The sequence below is a fragment of the Nyctereutes procyonoides genome, unplaced genomic scaffold, assembly GCF_905146905.1.
Source record: "Nyctereutes procyonoides isolate TBG_1078 unplaced genomic scaffold, NYPRO_anot_genome, whole genome shotgun sequence".
In the NCBI taxonomy this organism is placed as follows: Eukaryota; Metazoa; Chordata; class Mammalia; order Carnivora; family Canidae; genus Nyctereutes; species Nyctereutes procyonoides.
Genome location: NW_026575041.1, coordinates 13,069,258 through 13,081,633, shown reverse-complemented (window position 1 = coordinate 13,081,633; position 12,376 = coordinate 13,069,258).

Sequence of the window (12,376 nt, the reverse complement as noted above, 5' to 3'; positions counted from 1 at the left end):
AAGCATCTGCCTTAGGCTCAGGTCATGATCCCAAGGTCCTGGGATCAAGCCCCACATCAGGCTCCCTGCCCAGTAGTCTGCTTCTCATTCTTCCTCTGCCTGTCTACCCTCTTGTGCTCTGTCTCTCTCAAATAGATAAATGAAATATTAAAAAAAATTCTATCATGTTTGCTTCTCTGATTATTCCCATGCATTTCTTTAATGTGAAATGCTGTTTCTCCTTCTTGAAACTCTTTGCTCACTGGCAACCTTCCTATTCCTCCTATAGGGAATAATTCAGGTACAAAGCAGATATTACAAGGCCATCTTGGTGGTCTCCTCATATTTAACCCTCTAGTGTTAGTCATGCAGTAAATGTTTGTTAAACTTTTACTATGTACTGGGTACAATTCTAGGCCTTGAGGATATAACAGTGAATTGAACTCCTTTTGGGGGATAGGGGATGGAGAATTGAAAATAAATAAATAAATACAGAGCATGCCAACCAGTGATAAAAATAGGGATTTAGGATATGTCATTGATGAGTGGTGAGTGATGCATCTCTGTAATGATGTACATTTTTGAAGACTTGCAAGAAGTGAAGTAGTAGTAGTTCAGGGTAGAATGTGTATAGGTATTAAATGAATTGAGAGTATATCTGCTAAGTGTGTGAAATAGATGAGTGTGGCTAGAGGAGTATGAGAGAGGGACAGAGTAGTAGCATAGGAGGCCAGAGAAGTAATATGGAGCTATATGATGTAGGTTTTTGAGTGCTTCTACATGGACTTGGATTTTTTTTTTTTCTTTCTTGAATGAAATGGGAAGCTACTGGAGGGACCTCTGAGCAGAGGGATTATGTTATTTGACATATTCTATGGTATCTCTCTAGTTGTGCATGGAGATTGAAATCCTTATCTCTTAAAGTAACTAAAAGGATTATACAAAGCAGACAAAAGATACTTGCAATTTGGTACATCTTCAGTACTAGATTTGTGTCAGTGCTTTTATGTGCCCTGATAGTGATCCTTTGAGCTATTCAGAAAGATTTTTGACATTCAGTTATTGAAATAGTTTTTAGATATTCATATATCCTTTGAATGATTAAAGAGATAACCATTGTGTATTTTTACAATTAATGGAAAAACAAAACAAAAATAATATCCATTAAACCTGTAACAGGAATACATATAATAATTTTTTCTTCATTAAAATTTATTTTTCTTAGCTACAGATTAAAGACAGATTGTCTTTGTTTAAAACTTTGTTGATATCTATTTATAGCCTAGCTTATCATTTCTTTTGCCCTCAGGATTTCTGGTAATATTCTCAACTGATTATCACTAGGATGACCCAGCAACCTTATTTCATAGATGCTTTTTCTGTTTTATTCCAGTTTCTAGCTTTACCTTTGGTCCTCTGTGATAAGGCAGGCATTGGGAATGATTTTTACTTGCAATCCATTCCCCCTCCAACTCTTCTCCTTGGCACCATTCTGTCTTTTTCAGCAGCTTCAGAAAGAAGTCAAGATGTCTAAATGTAACATTGGCTAAGAAGATTTAAGATTCACCAAAGAATTTTAACTCTGATGTAAATGCTTCCTGCTTTTTAACTATCACAGCCAATGTCCTCAGTTGGTAACTCAATTCTGAAGAGTCTTTGGTGTAAATATTTTTTCAGTAGGGGAACAGGAATAGATTACAACTTGGGAAATTTTCACAATTTCACATCATGAGATGAGGATTTTCAGGACTTAAAAGTGATGGTATTATCTTTTTTTTCATTGTATTGAACTTGAATTCACTTTAAAGAAATCATTTTTTCTCACACATCATGCTCCCTAGTTATATTACCAGTTCTTTCAATGTGTCTATCCTCTTTCCACTCTTACCAGTTCATTCTGTATTCACTTTCTGTTATTGTGTCTCATTTTTTTGTCCTAAATACTCAAGCATGAAACTTAGGCAAATCACTGAATTTGTCATAAATACATTGTTCGGTCTTCTTGCTGATTTTTTTTTTTTGTGAATGATTATGCAAGACATGCTGGTTTGTCTTACAGCTTTCCTTTTATTTTTGGAATTTATCCACCCACTCAGCCTTCTATATATCCATCCATTCATCTATCAATGCCTCCAGTCAGCCACCAATTATCTAACAAATGTGCTCTATAGTTTTACTCAAAGTCAAACACTGGGCTATAAAATTTGATACAAAAATGAATAATAATTATAAATATTCAATAAATATTTGTATTTTGATTAGTGTTAAAACAAAGATTGTATCCATAAAAATTTAGTTTCAATAATATTTCTATCTTTATTTATTCACATATGAATTCATTCAATTTGATCCTAGGTAATACTCCTAGATATTACCTAGAAGTTTGTTGAAAATGCAGTTTCCCCAAGCACCAGCCTAAGGCTTATGAAGTCAGAATTTGATTTTAACCAGACATTCAGTTGAATTGTAAGCACATTAAAATTTGAGAAACATGAGTTTAGAGTAAGAATAAATTGGCAACTGAAGAAAGTAGATAAATAATTTTAAACAGAGGAACTATGACATGGAAAGCCATAGGACATGGAGATAAATGGCCTGTTTGTTCTGTTAAATCTTAAAGTACATCAGAGAAGAGAAGGGAAAAGAATTTGGTAACACACATGAGGACCAGACTATGAAGGACTTATAAGTAGTGTAAAGACTTTTAACTTTTTCTGAGCCATAGGGGGCAATTGGAAGTTTTTAAATAGATCAGTGACATGCTGCTTTAGAAAGACAACTCTATTAACCATGTAAAGAGTGCATTAAAAATGAGTAAGGAAGGATCTGTTGACTATTCAAGAAGTTATTTCAGATGAGAAGACCTAAACTAACACAGTGGATATAAGGAGCAGGAGTTGAATCCAAGAAATATTTTGGAAATTGAAATTATGGGGATTATTTTTTGACTGAATGAAGGAGATGAGGAATGAAGCAGAGATAACTCAGAAGTTTCTACAATGTGTGTCTAGTTGGTAAAAGCACTGAGGATTTTAGAATGTTTAGGGGAAGGAGCAAGTTTCATAGTGGAGGGATTAAGTCCGGTATTGGGCATATTAACTACAAGTATCTGTGAAATACCCAGATGGAGATATTTGGGAATATGGTTTGGGAGCTAAGAAAAGTTGTGTTTTTAGATAGAGAAATGGTAGTCAAAATTTAAAGGTGGAAGCTGAAGAAGCTATGTTTTAAGATAACTTCTGTGGTAGCAGCATAATAATATCGGCCCCAAATCAATATCAAACTTCTTTGGGTTACAAAATAAACAGAAGAAAAAGAAAGATGAAGCAGTACATGAGGAGGAGACGAATCAGTGGAGGACAGCACTAAACTAATAACACAGAGGAGATACAAAAAATGGGACCACAGCATAAAAAAAGAGTTGATTTTGGAAACAAAGAGGAATACCTACCTCCTCTTCCCTGAAAGAGAGGAGATAAACTTGGATTAAGATTTTAAGATATGAATCAGCTTGTGATGGAAACTGGGGATGGGAGATAAGGTAGTTTGTGCTTTATGACTATTCTTTTCTCAGTGAGGTAGGAAGTAAGGTCCTCTGTGAAGAGAGAGTGAAATGGGAAGGGATCTTGAAGAGAGTGATGAAAGTTTATAATATGTTAGGGTGTGAGAGAAGTAGCTGACTGGACAACAAAAAGGATTGCTGGGCAGTGCTGAAAGTCTAGAAGAGTCTAGAAGTCATAAATAACTTCTTTTCTCACTCCATCATTGCATGACAGTCTCTCTTTCCTCTCCTGCCTGCTTTCTTCTCATTTATAGTTTGAACAGGAGATAAATTTCCAATAAATTTAAAGCCTCATTCCGGCAAGAAGACAAACAGAGTCTTGAATTTCAAACACCTAAGATTAATCTGCTTGCGGTTTTGTTTTAATTATAATTAATTAGTATACTACCCTAATGAAAGTACCACATGTTCATTATGAAAACTTGGAAAATAAAGAAAAATAAAAGATAGGCTAATACTGTCCATTGAGAAAATAATTGTAGATATTTTTTCCTTCTAGTACTTTTTTATAAACAGTTTTATTTGCTTATTTTATGTGATTGTGTTAATCATAGATAAACTTTTTGTATCTTTCCCTTTTCAACTCTTTAAGATTTATTATAACTTTTTTTACTGATCATAAAATTTATGTTCATTGTCAATTTTTGAAAACACAGGAAAATAAAAAGATGAAAATGTAAATCACTCATAATTTCATCACCCAGAGATAATGATTCAGTTGTTAAGGGTTTTGATAAAAGCTTTATGTCACATTTTAGAAAACATTTTCTAGCAATATTTCGTGCTAACATTTGATCATAATTCTTCTTCTTCATTAAGTTTAAATAGCCTGGACCATGAAGAATTTTACCTGGAGAACCTCTAATCAAAGCAGCGACTACAAACAGCTCAGTCAGGCTTACCTTTTCCCCACATCCTACTGGCAGAAGTAAGGACTCAAAAGCAGAGGGAAGAGGCATTGTCAATTTAAACAACAATGTTCCTGTCTTTGAAGGAGTATAAAGTATAGTTAGAAGCAACATGAAACCTGTTCTTGTTATGAATGTGAAAGCTATTCTCCTTCCCTCCCCTGTTGCTTCCCACCCCCTAGCTGACTTCTGTCAATTATTACATCCTCAAGCGTTGTGTCTCTAGAAATTCATATGAAAAGAGCTTCTAGGAGTGTAATAATCTCGAAAACAGATGTGGCACTGCCTATGTGTCAGGCAATAACTGTTTTTACAGAGATTAATTTTATTTAATCTTCAAAACAAAACTAAGAGATAGGTAATGTAATTTTTTACCCACTTTGCAGATAATGAAATTAAGGTATGAAGATATTCAATAATTTGTTAAGGTCACATTCTTTAAGTGGTAGAACTAGGTTTCTTTTTATTTTTTTTAAGATTTTTATGTATTTATTCATGACACACACACACACACACACACAGAGGCAGAGACACAGGCAGAAGGAGAAGCAGGCTCCATGCAGGGAGCCCGATGCGGGACTCGATCCCGGGACTCCAGGATCACGCCCTGGGCCAAAGGCAGGCACTAAACCACTGAGCCACCCAGGGATCCCTGGAACTAGGTTTCAAACCTATGCAGTCTGTCCTGGAATCCTGTTCATAACCTCTGCCCAATCTCCCATTATAAGGGTAGCTGAATGATTAACAACACATTTTACTTAGAATTTTTTAAAAAAGATTTTATTTATTTATTCATGAGAGAGACACAGAAAAATGCAGAAACATTGGCAGAAGGAGACACAGGCTCCCTGCAGGGAGCTTGATGTAGGACTAGATCCCGGATCTCTGGGATCACAACCTGAGCTAAAGGCAGCAGCTCAACCACTGAGCCACCAAGGTACTCTAGAATTTTTTTTTTTTTTTAATGTGGCTTGAGGGTTGGTCAAAGTTCTCCCAACCTCCACCCCTATTCTACTTTCAACATTCAGCCTGTTTCTAAATTTTCTTGATGATCTCCATGAAATGGTCCATATGTTTAGTAGGGCTTATAATGTAATTTTCTCTGTATTCTAGACTTTATCATGGATCTTGTTTATTGTTTTTGTTTCTGTTACTGCTGTCATTCTCTCATCTTTTTATCTTCCAGGAAAAGACCAGTTCGATGCAGGTGCTTCTTGCTTTTTCAAGCTTGGAAATTCTTATAGCATTGCTATTTAATCCTATATACTTGAAAATTATAAATAGCTACTCAGCTACATCTTATAATTTATAGTTTATAGATGATAGATGCTGATTTTGTTAAACTTAACAACACAGTTATTTTTATTTGCTTGACATACTGAATCCTGCCTTTCTTGCCTTTTTGCCTTCCTTGACTACTTTTTTAGGTTCCAGGCTTGGAATAGTTGCCAGTCTAAGCCAGCTTTGAGAAGTCTGGAATGCCAATTGGTGCTGTATTCAGGGTTCTCACAAGCTGCTAGTTGGAAGAGAGTGGTAAAGTTGGTGTTTGCTGATGCTTATGTCACTCATGAGTTAGCTTGGGTCTCCTATTAGAGTTGACCATTGGGTCTCCCCATGGTGCTGCCCATAGGACCAGCTGGAAAAAAATGTTAAAAGGTAGTAGAGTGCAATGGAAAGAGCAATAAATTCAGCATTGAATTCATATCACAACTTTAATTATATAATACCTGTCTTCTTTCCTTTCCTTCCTTCCTCCCTCTGGTGCCCAAAGCTTCAGAGCAAAGGCTTTGATAGTCAAATCTTCTGGCACTGAATATAACCTTGAATAGACCACTACTCCTCTTTTAGCCTGTTTCCTCATCTGCAAAATAGACATCATAATTCTTATCTCAGAAGATTGATGTAATGATGAAATGAAACATGTATGTACTTAGAACATTGTTTTCTTAGTTTGTTATCACGAGAAAGGATTTTGTATGAAAAAACAGATTTTCACTTTTTATTAAATAGGCAGTTCTCTATTAAATCCTCCCATAAGGTGGCACCAAAGAAGAATCTAACTGTATCCTGAAAATTTAGATGAGACTGAGGGAATCAGGAAATCAGCTTCTTGTTTAAGGAAAAGAATTTGGTGGTCATTTTGACAAGACAACTTCAGATAATTCAAGCCTCATAACTAGACTCATATGGTGTCTAGAAAACAATTTTTTAAATTATAGAAAGATGATTTACCAAAAGTAAAGATTCGTTTATTATAATCCAGATAGATCCATTGTTTTGAAATTCCTAAATGACAAGGTAGAGAGATGAAGGACACTAAAAATGTTTGAATCTTATATTTAATGAGCATAGAATTTTTAGTTTTTTTGAAATAGGATTATTTTCTCCTATTTGATGTGGTGAAATTTATTTCCTTAAGAACCCAAAATATTCCTACTATAGAAACCAGGAATGTGAATGTTTTGCAATGACCACTTAATTAATATCAGGGAGAGGAAGAACATCTTGTTCTTTCCATTGTCCTCCATTACCCCAGAGACTCCATCTCTTACTGATCTCCCGTCCTCTCTGTACTTGTCACCCAGGCCTACTTGCTGTATCTCTAACAGCCCAAGCATACTCCTACCCCAGAGGCTTGGCCTTTTCAATTTCTACTACCTAGACTATATCCTCTAAAATCCTTGAAGCTACCTCTCTTACATCCTTCAGATGCTTAAATATCACCTTCTGGGTGAAGCTTTGTTTAACCACCTCATTGAACATTATAGCATGTCACTCCACCCAGCTTTCCTATCCCCACTACCTGCTTAGCATTTCTCCATTGCACTTACCAAAATTTGGTACCATGAACAGAGTTTTACTTATTTATTTTGTTCATTGTCTATCTCTACTGACCTCTTGAATATAAGCTTCATAATAGCAGAGATATTTGTGTGCTTTATTTGCTGCTATATCCCTAGCAATTAGAAGAGTGCCTGACAAGTTGTAGCCACTCAGTAAATGTTTGTTGCATAAGTGAACGAACTCTACAAATTAAGGCAAAAAACAGTTGTAATATCCTGTGGTAAATTTCTGTTTCATAAATAAGGCTCTGACCCATATGTCAGATCAAATGTGGTTGGGCAGGTTGCTTAGGCAAATTTCAGGAAATTTTTATCTGTAGTTGTAATTTAATAGACTAGCTTAAATATCATTCCCTCCAAATTCACATCCACTGAGAATTGTAAATGTAATATTATTTGGAAATAGGGTCTTTGCAGATATAATCATTTTAAGATGAGGTCATACTGGATTAGGGTAGGCCCTAATCCGATAGCTGATATCTTTATAAGAAGGAAATTTGGACACAGATGCACAGGGAGAATGTCATGTGATTACAGAGGCAGAGATTACAGTGACATGTCTACAAGTCACAGAACATTAAGGATTGCCAGTAACCACCGAAGCTAGGAAAAGGCAAGGAAAGATTCCTCCTCTAGAACCTTTAAAGAAAGCATGGTCTTACTGACATACTGACTTTGGGCTTCTAGCCTTCAGAACTGTGAGAAATAAATTTCTGTTTTGTTTTGTTTTATATTTAGCCACCAAATTTGCAATAATTTGTTATGGCATCCCGAGGAAACTAATACTCATAGGAACTGAGCTCATTCATTCAGCCATTGATTCATGTGCAAACATTTTTTTTGAGCATCAGATAGTGTGTTAGGTGATGATAAATGACCCAGTTCTTCCTGTCCTCTAGTTGCTCATAGCCTAGTGGCAGAAATCAAGAAGTAAATAGAAAATTATTATAATGGAAACGTTATGAAAGAATTAAGCTCAAAGAACACAGAAAGGAGGCATTTAATCAATCTAGCTTGGGGGAATGGAGGATCAGAAAAGCCTTTCAAAGTGGTAACTTCTGTATAAGCTAGATGGATGGAGAAGGGAATGGGCAGAGGAAAATATATGTACAGGAACAGAAGCAGGAGAGGATTTGGAATAATTTGGGAAGCTCCTGAAAGTTGAATTCTGCTAAGCATACTCCTGACCTCTTGAATATAAGCTACATAATAGCAAAGATATTGTGGTGGAGTGGTTGCAATCGGAGATTGTGGCAGTAGAAATAAACTGTAATAATCCAGATGAGACATAAAGAGGGCTCTAAGAAAGGATAGGATAATCTCCTGGAAACCAACCGGTAGTTTAGAGACCTGGGATTCTACAGATTTTAGTGCTTAGTTGATTGGTTCTGGACAAGGATAGGAAAGGAAGGAACCTTCCTTATTATACAAAGACATGTTCTCTTTTAAGGTGGGAGTCATTATGAAGACTTATAATTCAGAACTTCACTTTTTAGTGAAATTAAAGTGAAAATTTCACTTTTTGGTAATTGAGTGTGTATGTGTAATAAGTAGGGGAGAGAGGGAAAGAGAGATGCTGGGGGTGGGATCTGAAATATAACCATTTAAGAGGTATCACATATAAGGAATTTTGTGGTAGAACATGCATTGGAGTGGAATCTCAAGTCTGAGTTCATGTCACAGTCCTGTTTCTTTTTCAAGAATTCAATTTTATCTTTTAGAGTCTTAGTCTCCTCCTTTATAAATTAATATTCACTTTACTAATATCACAATGTTGTTGGAATAATATGAGATAAAAGTCTTTGAAACTTCTTATGAAGCACTGTACAAATATGAATTACTATAACAGATATTTCAGCCCTAAGAGGGCTTCTCAGCTAGATGACTGACTCTAAGATTCTGTGGTTTACTTTTCTATTCATCTATCCACTTAAATCAAATGAGCTTGGTTCCCATTTTCTAAACATTCTATTGCTATGAAAATAAGCCTGAAGTTGTATAAGATTTTAAATAACTTGAGGTAGAGGGCATCTGGGTGGCTCAGTCAGTTAAGTGTCTGACTCTTGATTTCGGCTCAGGTCCTGATTAGGATTGTATTGAGCCCCAGATTGGGTTTTATGCTCAGCAAGTAGTCCAACAGAGATTTTCTCTCTCTCTCCCTCTGTCCCTTTTCCTGCTCACTTGGGCCCTCTCTCAAATAAATAAATCTTTAAAAATAAATATATAGATAACTTGAGGTAGAAAACCTGAATAGCTTACTTCTAAATCCTTCATAACTGCCCACAAATCTGACAAAATATCTGGTCAAAAACCTGTGTGGGAGACATAAATACATGAACAACAACAAAAAACATAAATTAATGAGATTGAATATGTCTTCAGCCTTACTGTTGGATTTTAAAGCTATTGAATTCTTTCAGGTCACCTACATTATTCTTTCGATGACTAAGAAGGCTTATTTTTCAGCTGTTGCTAAAAATTACTAGGAACGTAAAGTCTGAAGGGACTAAGACTAGCTTTATGATCCTGTGTTATCCCACTGCCTTTCTTTTTTTAAAAAAAATTACAATGTGACCGCCATTTGAATTTACTTTAATTTTTTTAAACCTCCAAATTATTTTTATTTCATCGATCTGTTTAATTGTCCTCTTTCACTAGCCTCTAAGATCATTGAGAACATATACTGTATTTTGTTTCTCTTTATATTTTAAATTCTTGGCACCTAGAATGTGTTCTTTGTATATGGTGGTTGAATGAGTGAAATGAAAGTATTTGAGAAAAAGATTTACACAGAATTCAACAAACACTTATATTTTAAATTTATTTTCATCACTAACCATCAGTAAGTAATAATTCACCACCAATAATACCAGTATAAAGATTGAACTGATCAATAATATTTATATATGCATAATGGACTTATAGTGTTAAACATATGCAAAAAATATTTTAAACTATGTACATATTTCAGCAAGCTTGTATCATGAACCTGTATTTACAGAAAATAATGTTTGATTTATTCATTGCTCCTATTACCATTCTTGGAGTTTTTGTTTCATTTCCTTGCAAAAGCAATTGTATTCTTAACTCAGTCTCCAGTATGAAAATAGGTCACTATGATAGGTACTTCAGAATACAAATACACATGGAATTGATATTTTCAGTTAGATCTGCCTTGGATAAGTTCTCATTGTAAAAAATATAGAGCAATTTGTCTTACCCATAAACCTCTCTATTTTTGATAGGAGACTTACCATTCAGAACAGCCAGGAAAGGGGAATTGGACAGATCTCTTAGTCACTGAATATTTACTATAGAGTATTTATTAGTCTTGCTTAAAGAAGGAAACAAAGCAAGTTTCCTAATTTGTGAAGATATTTTCAACAAATTTTAAGGAATTTATTTATTTATTTATTTATTTGAGAGAAAAGGAGAGAGAGAAAATGTGAACAAGGGGAGGGGCAGAGCGAGAGGCAGAGAATCTCAAGCAGACTCTGCACTGAGCACAGCGCCCAATGTGGGGTTTTATCTCACAACACTGAGATCATGACCTGAGCAAAAACGAAGAATCAGTTGCTTAACTAACTGAGCCACCCAGGCACCCCTCAACAAAATTTTTTTAAAAATTTTATTTATTTATTATTATTTTTAAAGATTTTATTTGAGACAGAGAGAGAGAAAGAGAGAGAGATTACAAGCAGAGGAAGGGGCAGAGGGAAAGGGAGAAGCAAACTCCATGCTGAACAGGGAGCCTGATTTGGGACTTGATATCCAGGTTCTGGGATCCTGAGCTGAAAGCAGATGCTTAACCGACGGAGCCACCCAGGTGCCCCACCTCTAACAAATTTTAAAGGTACTTGTGTGTGGCTCTCCAAAGTGCTGAGCCAACTTTATCATCTATAGCTAAGAAGTTTTAGATACTAGCACAGGAAATTTTTAGGATCAAGGTAAAATTTCAGATGGAAAGGGAAACAGATGTTACAAAGCTGACAAGTAAGTAATTGGGGAGGGTATTCTAGGCTCAAGGGTAAGCATGGTGATATGTGAAAAGATTCAGGTTTGTGAATCTGAGAGGCCACAGTGAAGTATTCCTTGATGGTAGGCAGGGAGGTGTAGAAATTTAACCTTATTTTTTATGCAGTTGGGAAATTTTGAGAGAATTTTGTAGGATGTGGTGTAGGGGTCAATTACATAATTTTAGGAATGTGAATTTTGAAATAGTGTGAAGAAAGGATTTGAGAGACTGTGACTGGGGGAAATTAGAAGAGCCATGAGACTATTCCAATAGTAAAGGTCAGAGCTGAGCTAGAGAGGTAGTAGTAGTTAGAGTGGAAGGAGAGGACAGAAGCTAGAGACTGGAAAGATGGGGAATCTCTACATTCCACTTTTATGGGGGTCACAGTAGGGTACAGGAGTGAGCATCATGGGCTGTGGTACTTTTCTTGTTCTGTCATGGAATTTAGCAGGGGCCTGAAGCTAAGCTATGATGAGAAGATGGATCTTCAGAGGGAATAAATGGGGTGCAGAGCTCATATTCTCTTTTGCTGATGGGCTTGAGCTAGACTTGGGTACTTGAAGAGGAAATATGACCAGAGGCCTGTGGCAGTATGAATTGTCTTCCCCTTCCTTTCTTATTCTTCCTTTGCAATCATCACCTTCTGTTGTGCCCAAGATTGCGAATCCGAGAAACCACCAAGGAGTCGACACCGATGCAAACACACGAGGGTTTATTTACAAGCTCGAGCTTGGGTCCAAGTATATCTGACACAGCGGAGCAGGGACTTGGACCCCGAAGTGGGTTACAACTGGGTTTTTATGGGCTGGTCTAGGGGATTTTCAGAAGGGATGGAAGAATTTCTCAAGTTCTGTTTACATTTTGATATGGGGCTTTCAAGGGCATTGAGCTCTGTTCTCATTCTAAAATGGGATTACCTGCCGAGAACATTGAGGACGTTATGCAGTTTTTCCCCGTAATGTTCAGCTCTTATTCACAGGGAGCTAAGATGGCTGTACTTGTGCTAATGCTAAACTTTAGGTGGGATGGCCTTAATTTTTCTCGGCCTCCACACTTCTGCTCTGATGAT